The 14,118-nt window shown below is 37.1% G+C and overlaps 1 long non-coding RNA gene across 1 annotated transcript in view; it reads left to right on the top strand.

Moving 5' to 3' along the window:
* LOC121450044 overlaps nt 1-13,237 on the top strand; it is a 37,958-nt gene extending 24,721 nt beyond the window's left edge. Inside the window, exons 3-4 of the long non-coding RNA XR_005974547.1 lie at nt 8,259-8,339; nt 12,861-13,237. This is a non-coding gene — a long non-coding RNA (uncharacterized LOC121450044). The remainder of the gene's footprint in view (nt 1-8,258; nt 8,340-12,860) is intronic.
* The last annotated feature ends 881 nt before the right edge of the window (nt 13,238-14,118 follow it).

Raw genomic sequence — 14,118 nt, forward strand, 5'->3', positions numbered from 1 at the left:
CCTGCACATGTGTGTTTCTTTGTTTTCCTCTGTCACGTGACAACTTCCTATCTTGAGAGAGAAACTCTCACTGGAAGCCTGTCATTTTGGCTAGGCTGGCCAGGCAGTTTCCAGGATCTATGTGACTGTATTAATAATGGGGTTACAGGTACACATGTCACACTAGACTTTTTACAGTGGTGCTAGAGATTCAAACTCAAGCTATCAAGTTCTTATGCTTGTACAAGAAGTGCTCTTAATAACTGGGACATTTTCTTTGCCCTCTTGCTGTGAATTTTAAGTCATATGCATTCTGAATCTCTATTCCCATATGCATCTAGAATGAAATATGTCTTCTAAATAAGCCTATTGGGTTTTTTTTCATTTAACTTCTTTATTAACAGGAAAATTCACCAGTTTTCTCCAATATTGCTCTTCTGAAAGTATGACATGGGATATAAATATCAACAGTCCATTTCTTCATAGTCTGATATTTTCTTTCTCAGGATGTTACTGATATTTCTATGAAACATCATGCAATTTATAGGTACAAATCTTGATTTTTGATCTCTAAGGACCACAGTCAGATTCAACCAAACTGCATTTTTTGGCTTCAAGTCTAGCACTCCAACCATGCTTTTTTCTAACTAATTAATGGGAACAAAACTCACCAGTTTTATGAAGGACCAGGAACAAAAGAATAAAAGAAATGACATATCAAGTACATCAGTGAATGCTATACTTCATATGTCAAGGGACATTCAAGTGGTTCAGAAGACATTCCAAAGAGTAAGCAATGGGTCTCCCTTCTCAAAACAGGTGTTTAGATTGTATTCTGACACAATGCTTTCAAATTCAGACTTAAATACAATGAATTTGAGGTGCTAGGACACAATAACTAACATCTGTACTTTGATAACATAACTTCAGCTGATGAAATGTTTCCATTAGAGAAGAAAAGCAGGAACTATGAACAAGGAGGGATTAAGCAAAATCCTGGAAAGGTGAAGGTGTGATCCATGTATCTACAAGAGCTTGCTTACAATACTCGCATCTCAGTGTTGGTTATAGAAACCACTACCACACTTTGAACACAACATGCGATGCTCGTGTTTTCTTTCATTTTGACTAAAACAGTGTGATTCTTGCTGTTGTGTCAATTTAAAATCTAATTAAACAGAAAATCAAAAATCTTAATGATTCATTCAAAGTAAAACACTGAGTAGAGAGAGTAGAGTTTTGAATATAGCTGTGTTGAAGCCAATGTATGTTTTTACATTGTATAGAGAGAATTGAAGCTCCAAAGCCATGTTGCCTCTCTTGCATTTATGTGAGTACATAACCCTTTGAGTTAGATTGTCTCTTACAAAATGGAGTTGGTAATAGGAACTCATTGGTTATTAACTCCCTTGAGAATTAAAATCCATTGAAGATATTTAAACCAAAACAATGTTGCTCTACAGCACGACTCTGTACTAGCTAAGATTCTATTGTTACCAAGCTCCCCAGAGCTAGACCAGTTTGCAGAGGCTTGTGATCACAGCTTCTTAGGGCCTGAGGTGGCAGGACAGTAGGTAGAATGTCAGTCTGGGCTACATAATGATGTGGGAGTCCCCTCTGTGTCCTGTGACTACCATTAATGATTAAAGAAACAGTCTTGGAATGTTGATAGGGCAGAACTTAGGTAGGAGGAGAGTACTAGACTGAATGCTGGGAGAAAGAAGGGCAGAGTGAGGAGATGCCATGAATCTGCCACCAGAGATAGACTGTGCTGAAACTTTGCTGGTAGGCCACAACCTTATGGTGATATACAACTTAATAGCAATGGTTTAAATTAAGATGTAAGAGTTATCCAATAAAAAGCTAGAGCTAATGGGCCAAGCAGTGATTTAATTAATACAGTTTCTGTGTGATTATTTTGTCTCTGAGAGACTGGGATGAACAAGCAGCCTCCTCTAAAAACAAAGTAAATTTAAGGCTAGCCTGGATGACTTGGTGAGATTTTGCTCAAAATAAAGTTTAAAAGGAGGGTAAGGCTATAACTCAGTGATAGAGCACCAATCTGGGCAAGTAACTGAGCATGGTAGTATACAACTGTAATCTTAACATTTCACAGATGGAGGTAGGAGAATCATGACTTTGAGGTCAGTATGGTACGTAGCGAAAGACAAAGAAAATGACATGGAAGGGTTGGAAGTACCTTCCATAATTGGATGAATTGTTAGGACTATGAAAAGAAACTTACGTCTTTAAAACACTATAGTAGTTTCACAATATAGTTACTGGGAATATTTACTTTCTTGTCATAAAATTTACACCTTAAGCTTCCTTCCAGTATATAAAACACAGTTAGTAGATAATAAGTAGAACTCAAATAAGCATGATTTCTCAGAGTCTAGATTTCACCTGACCATGGCAAAATACTCAGGGCTAGGCATGTCACCCTTGCAACGAGGCCTTAATCTAATCTCTAAACCAGTAGACAGCCTCTAAACCAGTAGACAGCCTCTAAATCAGTAGACAGCCTCTAAACCAGTAGACAGCCTCTAAATCAGTAGACAGCCTCTAAACCAGTAGACAGCCTCTAAATCAGTAGACAGCCTCTAAACCAGTAGACAGCCTCTAAAGTCTACTTTGAAATCCGAAGACAGACATGAATATTCTGATTACATGGTTGATATCGGGCAGCCATTCACCTTGTCCATAATAATGTTTTTAAACTTTCCAGATGTATGCAATGTGTATGAATATTTTGTCTGCATGTATGTATGTGCATCACAGGCACATATGGTGCCCATGGATATTAGATTACCTGAAGCTAGAGTTAGGATGGTTATGAGCCATCAGTTGGACATTAGTAATCAAGTCTGGGTCTCCTGGAAGCAACAAGCTAGACTACTGAGCCAAGTCTCAGGTCCATATTTATCAATATCTTTAACCTCTTTTAGATAACGTCTTTATAAAAATATTAATCTTTTAATTGTATTAATACTATATTTGATTTAAAGTCAAGGAATACAATAAAGCACATATAACTTTTCAACAGAATTCCATCTGATCCTTTCACTGGATATATATCTTTTTGGGTTTTCTGAGACTCTCTTCATATGTATACAACTTTTTTTAAAATAATAAATGATGTAATATAGTATATATTTCTTAATTTGGTTTAAGTATCTTTTTCTACAACAGTTCAGATGGTGATGGTTCATTATTTTTAATTGTACACACTATTTTACAAATGCATAAATCAAAGTTTCTTTAAAGACTCCAACTGGTGGAAATGTTTCTTCTTCCCATGAGTTAAAATCCTTATCCATAAAAAACAGCAATTCTGGTCAAGGGTTAGTGTATTTTGCATGTAAAATAAAGGAACAATAGAAAAGTAAAATGAAACAGAAAACCAGATTAAATAATTTTTCTTAAAATAATATAAACTAAGTCTTCTACTAAAGTTATATAAGTACATTATTTTAATTGCTACAAAGCTAATAAAAATAAAACTTTTAAGTGTGTTGGACCAGGGTGGAGTGGCTGAGGGCCCTTGAATTCAATAGTGGCTTTCAATGAGGAGCTTGTAAATGTGTCCCATGTGTTTTCTGCCTGAGGACAACTGAAGATGGGCCCCCTTTCCAATGAGCTCTGTAGGAATGGAAAAAATAACCCTTGCTAAGTGGCCTAGTTTTTATTTTTGCCATTAATCCAGTTAGAGTATTCAATTTAGGATAGTAAAACATGCAGAGTGAGGAGGAGATGCCCTTGTGATTAGACACAATTACAATAGTAGGCTTCCAGAGAGTTTCCATGACACAAGGACGCCCTCAGCATTCGTGTCTGAGAGCAGCTGGGATGTTGTCTGTTGCCTCTGCTGTGCTTGCATCCCTGTGGATTCATCATAGGTTTCTGGGCTGCAAACTGATGGCTTTTAACATCTTTTGAGTTTTAATCACTTTCTGTCCCTCTTCTTCCCTCTCAAATCTCTTCCTTCTTTTCTCCTCTACATTTTATTTTGCTATCATATTAGTAACAACAACAAAAAATCCACTCAGTTTTCAAATTCTAATGGCTCCATCTGGTTTTGGTCAGTGCGGCATCCTTTCCTTTGGATGCATATCTAACCATCTCCCATTTCACATAGTGCTTCTCATTTCCGACTCCTCCATTATCCTAAAAGTCATTGGAGTATGATCCAAGTTAGGTCGGTCACACTTTCTTTGAAGACATTTACATGCTGAGAGGGTGACAAATACAACAGGACGGTGGTTTGTGTGGCTGTAGACATTCCATTTGCAGCACCAGGAAGAAGCAGGAAGTGGATCCTGGGATTTTTGAGCCAAAGATCCAGATTCTTGTTTTCTAAAAGTTTATCCATGTGCTACTATCTTGTTTTGTTTTCCATATTGTACAATATGGCTATTTCCATTTATACAAAGAATGTTGGTAATAGGTACATTTTATACATTATTGTCCAAAAACAAAAGACAATCTTCTTATTTCTTCTCAATTCCCATCTAAAACCTTCAGCATGGAAACTCAGTGTGTCTCAGAGCAGGAGACAATTGCTTGGTCTATCAGTGAGGACTAGAGTTCAGCTACGTTGCATGCCGAAAATGGAAACACACATAGAGAAGGAAGGCAGGGACATGTGGAGACATCTGTCAGCTCTGAGGTTCTTGGCATCTGCCCAGGACTGTATCCTTGTCACCACTCTCTACCACTTGCCACATATACACTGTTCACAAACAAAACTTCTGCTTCGTGTTGTACGCTTATTTTCCCTTCTGCCACCAGACCCTCCTGCCTTTGGTCTATGATATTTACTTCAGTGTTGTGCCCCACCTTTCCACAAAGACTGTAACTCTACAAGTTGTATCAGCTGCTCGTTTCTTTGTGGCGTATCATTAACATTTCATCTCACATATCAAATCAAAGATGGAAAAGATTTAGCAGTTGTATGTAAGTGTGTCTTAGTTAGGTTTTTTCTATTGCTGTGATGATTCACCATGACCAAAGGCAACTCGAGGAGCAAAGGGATTATTTTACTCACAGTTCCATATAACAGTTAAAGTAGTAAGGGCAGTAACTTACACAGGGCAGGAATCTGAAGGCAAAAGCTGCTGCAGAGGCCATGAGAGACTGCTGCTTACTGGTTTGCTGCTCGTGGCTTGCTCAGCCTGTTTTCTTATAGAATCTTCCAGGTTTGACACCACTCCAATTATCTGAATCCTCTTGATCACTAATTTTAAAAAAAAATTACGTACAACCAGATCTTATGGAGGTGTTTTCTCAAACAAGGTCCCCTCCCCTATGATGACTAAATCTTGTTTCAAGTTGACATGAAACTAGCCAGTACAAAGTGGATGGCTAAAAGGATAGAGAAAAACAGGAAGAGAGAAGAAATATAAGCTTGGGTTTTATAAGATCCCTTTTCACTGTAGTCTTGGTTATATGCTTTTAACTTCTGATTAATTTGAGGGCTTAATTCTGCCTTTTGTGGTAGTCATTGATTTCCTTGCTGGGTGCATGATGGTCATTCCAAGCCTATGTTCTTTTTGGTAAAAAGAACAGAGATATAATGTGTCTGCATGCAGCCAGGGACTGGTTTCAAGATTGTTTGGTTAAGAATTTGTTGTCTCTACCGTCTCCTGACTATAATCTATTCTCTTTGGGGCCCTGGATGTATGGATCAAACAATGCTTATTCTGCCCCCAAAGGAATCTTCATTTTCTATCATCTATGAAAGACAGAGGACACAACCAAGTCTCTCAGCACATAAGACACCTATTTCCAAAGAGAAGATGTATGTGGCTTCTAAGAATTTAGCCGTTCTGCTGCTTGTTTTGTTTCCCTTTTTTATTTCAATTCAACCTTGTACAATATTTCTCCTCATTTTCTGCTGTTTTCCTCATCTCTGGCTAAATGGGAATGCTATGAATTTTTTTGCAAAGGTGCAAACTCTGAGGCCCCATGAAAAGCATGGAAAGAAGCCACTGCTGTTGCTCTCAGACAGTGAGGATAAACCAAGAATGAAGCAATACACTTAACTGGAAGAACAGTTCCAAAATTGAACTTGGTCTTTGTTTTGTGGCAGTAATTTAGGGGGAGTAGGTATTCGTCTACAGTTCCGTTCATTAGCTCCATCAGGGTTCTGAGATTCCTTGGTCTCACCCCATCTTCTGTCCTTGTTTCTCTTGATTGATACCAGTTGAAGATTTGAACTTTGATCTTATTTGTCTCTCTCCTTTCTGTTGCATAATGGCTTACATATGTTTACAAGAAAAAACTGTGATAAAACCAGCTGATCTTTCTAAATAATTTTTAGAAAGAATGATTCATCTTTCCCCTTGGTTAGAGTGTCTGGCACTACCTATTTGGTTCTGGTTATGCCCACAGAAATTCTGCTGTTGGATCAAATGGAATGACATACTTTGCATCCAGATAGATGGACAGCAATGTCAACCAGTCCTAACACCACAGGGAGGCTTAACAATTTAAAATAGGAAAACTCTTGAGTACAGAGACTCTTGTGGAAAGGAAAATGAGATGTAACACATTAATTCAGCAAGCAAATTCATTTATAATCTCTCCCAGGATAGCAGGAAACAGAGCAAACATCTGGGAGATTTCAACTGTGGAGTAAAATTACAGTCATTAGTTACAGAGACTTTTCTTGCCCCTTACTTGTAAATAGCCAAATAAGTCTGTGGAATAGTATATAAATAGGAGGAATCAGAATAAGAGTAACATTTGGACAGAAATTTGGGGAAATACATAGAAAAAAACAATCCCAAGATTCTGAATTTTTGACCCTTAAGAAGGATACTCATAACTTAACCCTCAGATAGGAGCTGGCATCTATTGGCTTACTTCCTGGAGGTGGGGGTGGGGCTTCTCATTGCTGGTTCTACTGACTAGTGTGTGGTTTGTCAATATACAAACATAGTTTAGGATCTTCTCCCTTTTCTTCAAAAGTTAGGTAAAATACCATCTTCTTGTCTTAGTCCAAAAATATTGACACTTAACTGTAGTCAGCGCCATCAGAACTTTTCCTGGGTGGTCCTTAGAGGAGGACTGGCTGAGGCTGGGGTGGAAAGACAAGGCATCTCAGTTCCAGAGCTTCCTGGAGGATTGACTGAGTTCTGATGCTCATTCACATAGTTTCTCCTTTGACTCATCCTCTGTTTCCTCTTTCTTTCCACACCTATCAATCCATGAAACATCCCAGACTAAAGTTCGCTTCCTAAAAAAACACAAAAGATTTATGACTTAGGGCCTTACTTTGCAGGCTGAATCTTCACCCCGAAATAAAATTCTTTATTTGAAAGTTATTAGATATCTGTCACTGTTCAGGGCACCAATGTGATGGAAATTAAAACACCAAGTTTCCTGTGTTCCATGGACTGTGTGTTCTAGCAGAAAGGGATAAACAATAAATAGGAAAATAAATAAAACATAATTTGTAGAAAGGATGAGCGATATGAGACAAACAATGTAAATAATGGCTGAAATGGGAAGTGAGCATCTGTTTTTAGTTGGGTGGTCCCTGAGGGGGCCTTTGGAGGAAAGACTTTGAAGTTGAAATTAAATGGTGAGAGGAGGCAGGCATGCCTAAGTCCTGGGTAGCATGGTCCAAGTACAATTATCAAGTGCAATCCGAACATGGGTGTTGGAGTAAACAATAGGATTATAAGAAACACATTACACAACTCCTGTTTCCACGAAACTTATTTTCTTACAGTCATGAATATTGCAATATTTTTAATGCGAACAACTCTAAAAGTTTTATTACCCCCTTCATGTGATTAAAGAACACTTACCGTGTGCAAGGTCTTCCTTTAGGCTATATATGTACCATAGAGTCTCCGTAAGGCAAGTGTTATCATATTAGTATTATTTATTATTTTATAAAACCAGAAGCAAAGTAGATAATTTTCCAAAATCACATTTCTCTGGTAGTTTTTCATTGGTTTTTAAACATTAAAGTGCAAAAGCAAAAGATTTCATTATGACATTGCATACGTACTTTCTCTTGTTCTAATACTCTTAACCTTTATAGTATGTTACATCTTCTGGGTGTGTAGATATGCCTTTCCAAATGGAATCCACAAGTTTGCATGTTAAAAAAAATAAGTAAACTTTTCATCCTACAAGAATAGTTATTTCTTCCTGCCAATAGTTAGTCCAAAGATTTTACAAAATGCAAAGCAATATGTTCCTCCTTGTTACAATGATTTATAACTCAATAACAGCACCGTGTTCTTTGCATACCACTTCTCCAGGTGCATCAAGAAGCAGCATGTTCAACTCCCACAAGACTATCCTGCAAATTTTCCCAGACTTCCTTCCAACAAAGAAACTTGGTAAAGAAGCATAAATTTAACTAATATTCTCGCAGATAAATACCCCCAAACAAGAAAATATCAAATGAATCCCTTCAAAAGTCAAAATATGCATCAAACAGTGATAGTTGCTATGTGCAAATATTTTAGTGATCTACATAGAAATGAAAAGTCTCATTGGCATTGGCACATAGCTCCATGGGGTTGGAGTAACTGGTGCGATTTCCATTAAATGAAATACTAGACTCTGAGACAAGACAGCTATTTTTCAGAGCTTCAGCATCACTCATCACTGGTGGAGTCATATGGCAATCCACCACAAGGTTTTAATCCCATTAGAAGACAGTTGTGCTAACTTCTCTGTTTTAGCCTATAATTTATGGTCAGAGGAAAGTTATTCTGAGCTATGTGTGCTAGCTTGATTTCAAATAAATAAACAAACAAAGTAAGAAACCCAGCAGATTGGAGGCATATTGGATGCCGAGGCATTTCTGTTTATTAAATTGCATGCAACTTATATATTGCTCATTACTAAAAAATATTTAGGAAGAAATGTAGGGGCACACAGTATACTACCTAGGGTCACATGGCCCTGAAATTACAGAAGATTGGATTCCATCCTGCTTTGGCACACAGATCGCATTTCCAAAACCACTATCTAATTTTAAACATAATTCTTTAGTGATTCTTTGGGAATTTCCCATCATGAGCTCACCTCCCAGTCCCTCCATATCTGTCTTTCACCTTTGCAGCATCTCCTCTGAATTAATTAAAAACAAAACAAAACAAACAGACATAAAACCACTTCACTCTTTTGGATTTCTTGCCTCTCCAACACCTCTTCATTTTTCCTAGTGGCATTGGGAGCTGCAGTGTGTCATACTCTTTTGATCAATCAACCCCACCCGAAATTGTTCATTTCAATGAGTCATTGCTCTGTAAAATCACTGTCTTAACTTGAGAGAAAATTAAGTCCACATGTGAATCTTTATCAACAGTCATAATTTTAACTGATATCTTGGTTTCATAGGTAGATTTACTGTTGAGACTAAACCAGTAGGTTCTCCTAAGTTATGGGATTTTAGTATCTATGGATTTCAGCCCTTCTTTAGAACACATGTTACTTGGAAATCAGCTCCCATGGAGCTGTGTTTCATAATTTAACAAATAATTGCTACAGCTCTCTAATTTTGTTATTTTAGGAAAGTTCAACTCTAAATTTTGAATATATTCTTCGCCTATTTTTCTTCAAGAAAAAAGTATTCTAGCAACTTTTGCTTAAATTGTTTTATTGAAGTAAATCTCAAATGCCATATAACTCACTACTTAAATTTGGCTACCCACCTCTTCACTTTCATTTGTTCAGAGTTGAGCATCCACCATTCAATCAATTTTAAAACACCTTCATCATTTCAGAAGAAATCCTGTGCTCCTTCTCTGGACTGTACCAAGTGCCACATCTTTCTAGTTTTTGGTAGTTAGGTGCTGTGGGACAATGGTCTGTACCTTGTCGATATTATTAATATAAAGCCACGTAAAGATGGAAAATACACAGAGAGTCTCAATATTGTATATTATTGTGCTGTCTTTGAATTGTTTCAATGCTGAGGAAGGAGCAATATCTGCTAAAAGATATTTGATCATAAATGCTGCTGAATTAATCCAACATATAAATTTTGAGAATGCCTTGACTTTAAAATATACTTCAAAAGATATGTTACTTTGGAGAAGAGGTTTTGGCTTTGTTTCCGCAGGAAATGAGAAACTGTGGATTCAATCTGAGTTATGAAAATCAGGTTTGATCAAGGAAGACCCCCTGAAGAATCTCCAATAGGAGCAGATGGTCCAGATAATTCAACATTTCACAGGACCTCTGTTGAAGTTTCCTATAAGTTCTGCATTCAGAACAGTTTCAAGACTTCTGGCTGATATGATCAAGCCTCACAGAATATTCCAGTCAGGACTTGACCATAATTCAAAATTTTGTTTAGGTCCCCATAAGATTATCAGTGACCCCAATCAGCAGGAAGTAGCCTAGAAAACTAAACCCACATTTCAAAAATTGGATTATGATGTTTGTCATTGTTTAGAATGTTGGTTACAAGTTGTTATGGATAATGGTTAGGAGTAAAGCTAACATAAGGAGATTTGACTCAGAGTTGTTTAAAAAAGGGGGGGGGGTGCTGTGGAACAATGGTCTGTTCCCTGTCAATATTATTTTAATAAAACACCAATTGGCCAGTAGCCAGGCAGGAAGGAAGTAGAGGTGGGCAACAAGGCTGGAAATAGAGACAGAGCAAAAAGAATAGGAGAATTCTGGGAAGAGAAAAGTTCAGTAAGCAGTCATCACCCAGACTCAGAGGAAGCAAGATGTGACTGCCTCGCCAAAAAAGGTACCAAGCTACGTGGCTAACACAGACAAGAGTTATGGGCTAATATTAGTTATAAGAGTTAATAAAATGCCTGAGCAAATAGGCCAATCAGTTTATAATTAATGAAGACCTCTGTGTATTTCTTTGGGACTGAACTATTGTGGGTCTGGGCATGACAGAAACCTCCATCAACAGTTAGGAATCATTTTTTGTCTTATAATTTGCTTATTTTGAATATTTCAAATAAATATGATAATTGTATGTGTATGTGTGTAGTTTCACATGTTCTTTACATGATGTAGAATATTTTGATATTTCATTTATTTTTACTCTGAACAATCTCTCTCTCTGTGTGCCATATTTTGTATTTGGACCATATTTTGTTTAGCCATTCCTTAGTTAATGTATATTTGGTTTTTGAAGGAACACTTGCTATTTTGCCAAGTGGTACATTATTTTTCATGTTTCTGAAAGTGCACAGTGTTTCCTATTTCTACATATCCTGGCCAATACTTAAGATAGTTTTTACTTTAACATTTTAATGGGTAACAGTTCACTATTGTTCTGATTTACATTTTTTCTTAACACAACTTCCTAAAAACAATAAAGGTACATATAGCATGACTAATAAAAACTCAGAGACAGAAACTGGAGTTTAACCTGTAGGTCTGATAAACAAAACAACCACTGATTCTTATCTCTACCTCTGTCTGAAATGGTGATCCTGCCTCCAGGAATCTAAGAATGAGACTGTGTCTGAAAGCTGTCTCCGTTAGTCTTATATTTCTCTCTAGGGATGGGATTAGTTTAAAGGTGTGCATCACTACTGCCTGGTTTCTAGGCAAACTAGTGTAGCTACTGGGATTAAAAGTGTGTGCCATCACTGCTTAGTCTATAAGGCTGATCAATGTGGCTGTTTTAATCTCTGACCTTCAGACAAGCTTTATTTATTAAAATACAAATGAAACATCACCTCATTTCCCCTTTTTGTCTAATATATAAAAAGGAAGGCTACAACTAATATAACAAACTGGACCCTCTGAATGTGGCTGACAATTGGGGCAGACTGAGAAGACAATGATTCTGAGAAGCACTGGGATTTGTCTCTACTGCATGTACTGGCTTTTTGGCATCCTATTCTCTTTGGATGCAAAGCTTCCTAAGCCTGGATGTAGGGGAAAGGGCCTTGAACTTCCCACAAGGCAGGGTACCTTACCCTCTCTCAGGACTGGAGGTGGGAGGGTATGTGGGGGGAGTGGGAGGGAAGTGGAAGGAGGAGAGGAAGTAGAAATTTTGATTGGTATTATTTATAAAGCAATAAAAAACAAAAAAGAAGAAAAAACATATGATAAGTACAATAACTGTATACCACATGTACAAGCAATAAGTATATTAACAATGTCTAGTCCATTTTCATTTGACAAATTTAGAGGAAATACTCCATATATATCCTCTCTTGGTGAATTCAAAGCCTTATAGCTAATTTACTTTCTATCATAACTGATTTCTACATCTGTAAATTATAAAAATAACTGTCTAATATTCAACTCCCTCAGAGACTGAAGAAGGAAATATTAACTGAGTAAGCAGGAAGTGCAAGTAAGCGACTTCCAAAGAATGTGAGAAATGACAGAAACAACTGGCTTCCTGGGCAGTCACATAGTGTTTCTCTACAACATTGGTGCATCTATCTTTGACCTACAGGCCTGGCATATCCAATAGACTTTTTTTGTGCAAGAGGGTATTCTACAGGGTTGTCCTTCCTTGTCTTAGGACAGCATACTGTCAGCAGTTAAGGCAAGTGCATATTCTTCCCCAGCAGCTTACTTTTGCCACAAAAAAAGTGAATTCCATGTGGAGTTTCTTTGACAGCAATTATCTTCTCTGAAGTAGATTGGTGTTGCTAGGAGCAGTCATGTCTCATTGTCCCAAAAAAAGAGCCTATGTTATTAAAACATCGTAATGCCATTTTTCTGTAGATCTCTAAAGTGTTTGAAGATGACCTGCCTATCTATATCTTTGACCTTGAAAGCATACCTAGTGTGACTACAAGTTCAATTATAATAGGTGACTAATTACTAACCCTGTATTTCTTATTATCTGAAACAGTTGGTAATAATAATTTTCAAGTACTAGATATTTACATTGTGCTCTCTGTGCTTGGGCTTAGGTTCCTAGCAACATGGCTAAATGCACCAAGAAGGTCGGGATTGTTGGGAAATATGGGACTCACGATGTTGCCTCCCTGTGGAAAATTGTGAAGAAAATAGATATCAGCCAGCTTGCCAAGTACACATGCTCCTTCTGTGGCAAGATCAAGATGAAGAGATGAGCCATTGGCATCTGGCACTGTGGTTCCTGCACAAAAACAGTGGCTGGCAGAGCCTGAACCTACAACACTACTTCTGCCACCATAGTGAAGTTTGTCATTAGTACTGAAGTAACTGAAAGACCAGTAGAAGTGCTAGCATTTGAGACAGCCTCTGAATAAATGGGTTAATTTACACAACAAAAAAGAAATTTGCATTACATTATTAAATGAGCTATATAGGTAAAATACCTTGAAAAAGAGTAGAAATGTATATACAGTATGTTCTAACAAAATTAATCTCATATTTGTATCAATAGAGAAAATTTATATACAATATACAGAAGTCCAAACCAATGTAAAACATTTATAACTAGTAGCTGCTTTTTAAAAGTAGACATAATAATCTATCTTTTTATCTTATCATATCTATATCCCCCCTTTTTTCTTTTTTTCAAAACAAGAACTCTGAATCTAACTTCCTTTGTTTAGTTTTATTCCTGACAATTACCAATAATAACTTTAACTAACCATCCTAAACAATGACAAATGTTAATAATTCATTGAATAAGCAAAACCATCTATCCCACCTTTTGGGAATGTGGGCATCCTATTCTTAAATATACGTTCTGATGTCTGGTGCTGTCAATATCTTTAGGGGATCCTGAAAAGAAAAATTTGAGTTAATTTCCAAGTCCTGGGAGAGGTAACTGTATCATTTTTTGTCTAGTCTATGCATAATTGGAAACTGCAGGGCTTTTCTCAAGTCCTGGCTAGAGTAATCTGCTAAGAAGGATCATCTCAGCCAGCCACCTCAAAAATATTCTGAGCGGTTTGTAGTCCAAAGCCAATCTTTAAGTGGTGTTATCAGCTGAATGGCATCCATAAGAACCAGGTGAAATCATTGTTGTGGGACCCCATCGTCTTCTGGAGACTTCAGAGATTACTGTAGGAAAATTTATTGTTTTGAAAAGAAAAAAGGAGGAATGCTGTGGGATAATGTTCTTGTACACTATAAAGATTGATCACTCTTATCGGTTTAATAAAAATGAGTGAAGTGTAGGCACTTCTCCTACTAGGCTAGGAGAATTCTAAGAAGAGGAAAGAGAGAATCAGTCAC

This window comes from Microtus oregoni, unplaced genomic scaffold, assembly GCF_018167655.1.
Source record: "Microtus oregoni isolate MIOR12 unplaced genomic scaffold, Mior012 000006F_ref0000085, whole genome shotgun sequence".
NCBI lineage: Eukaryota > Metazoa > Chordata > Mammalia > Rodentia > Cricetidae > Microtus > Microtus oregoni.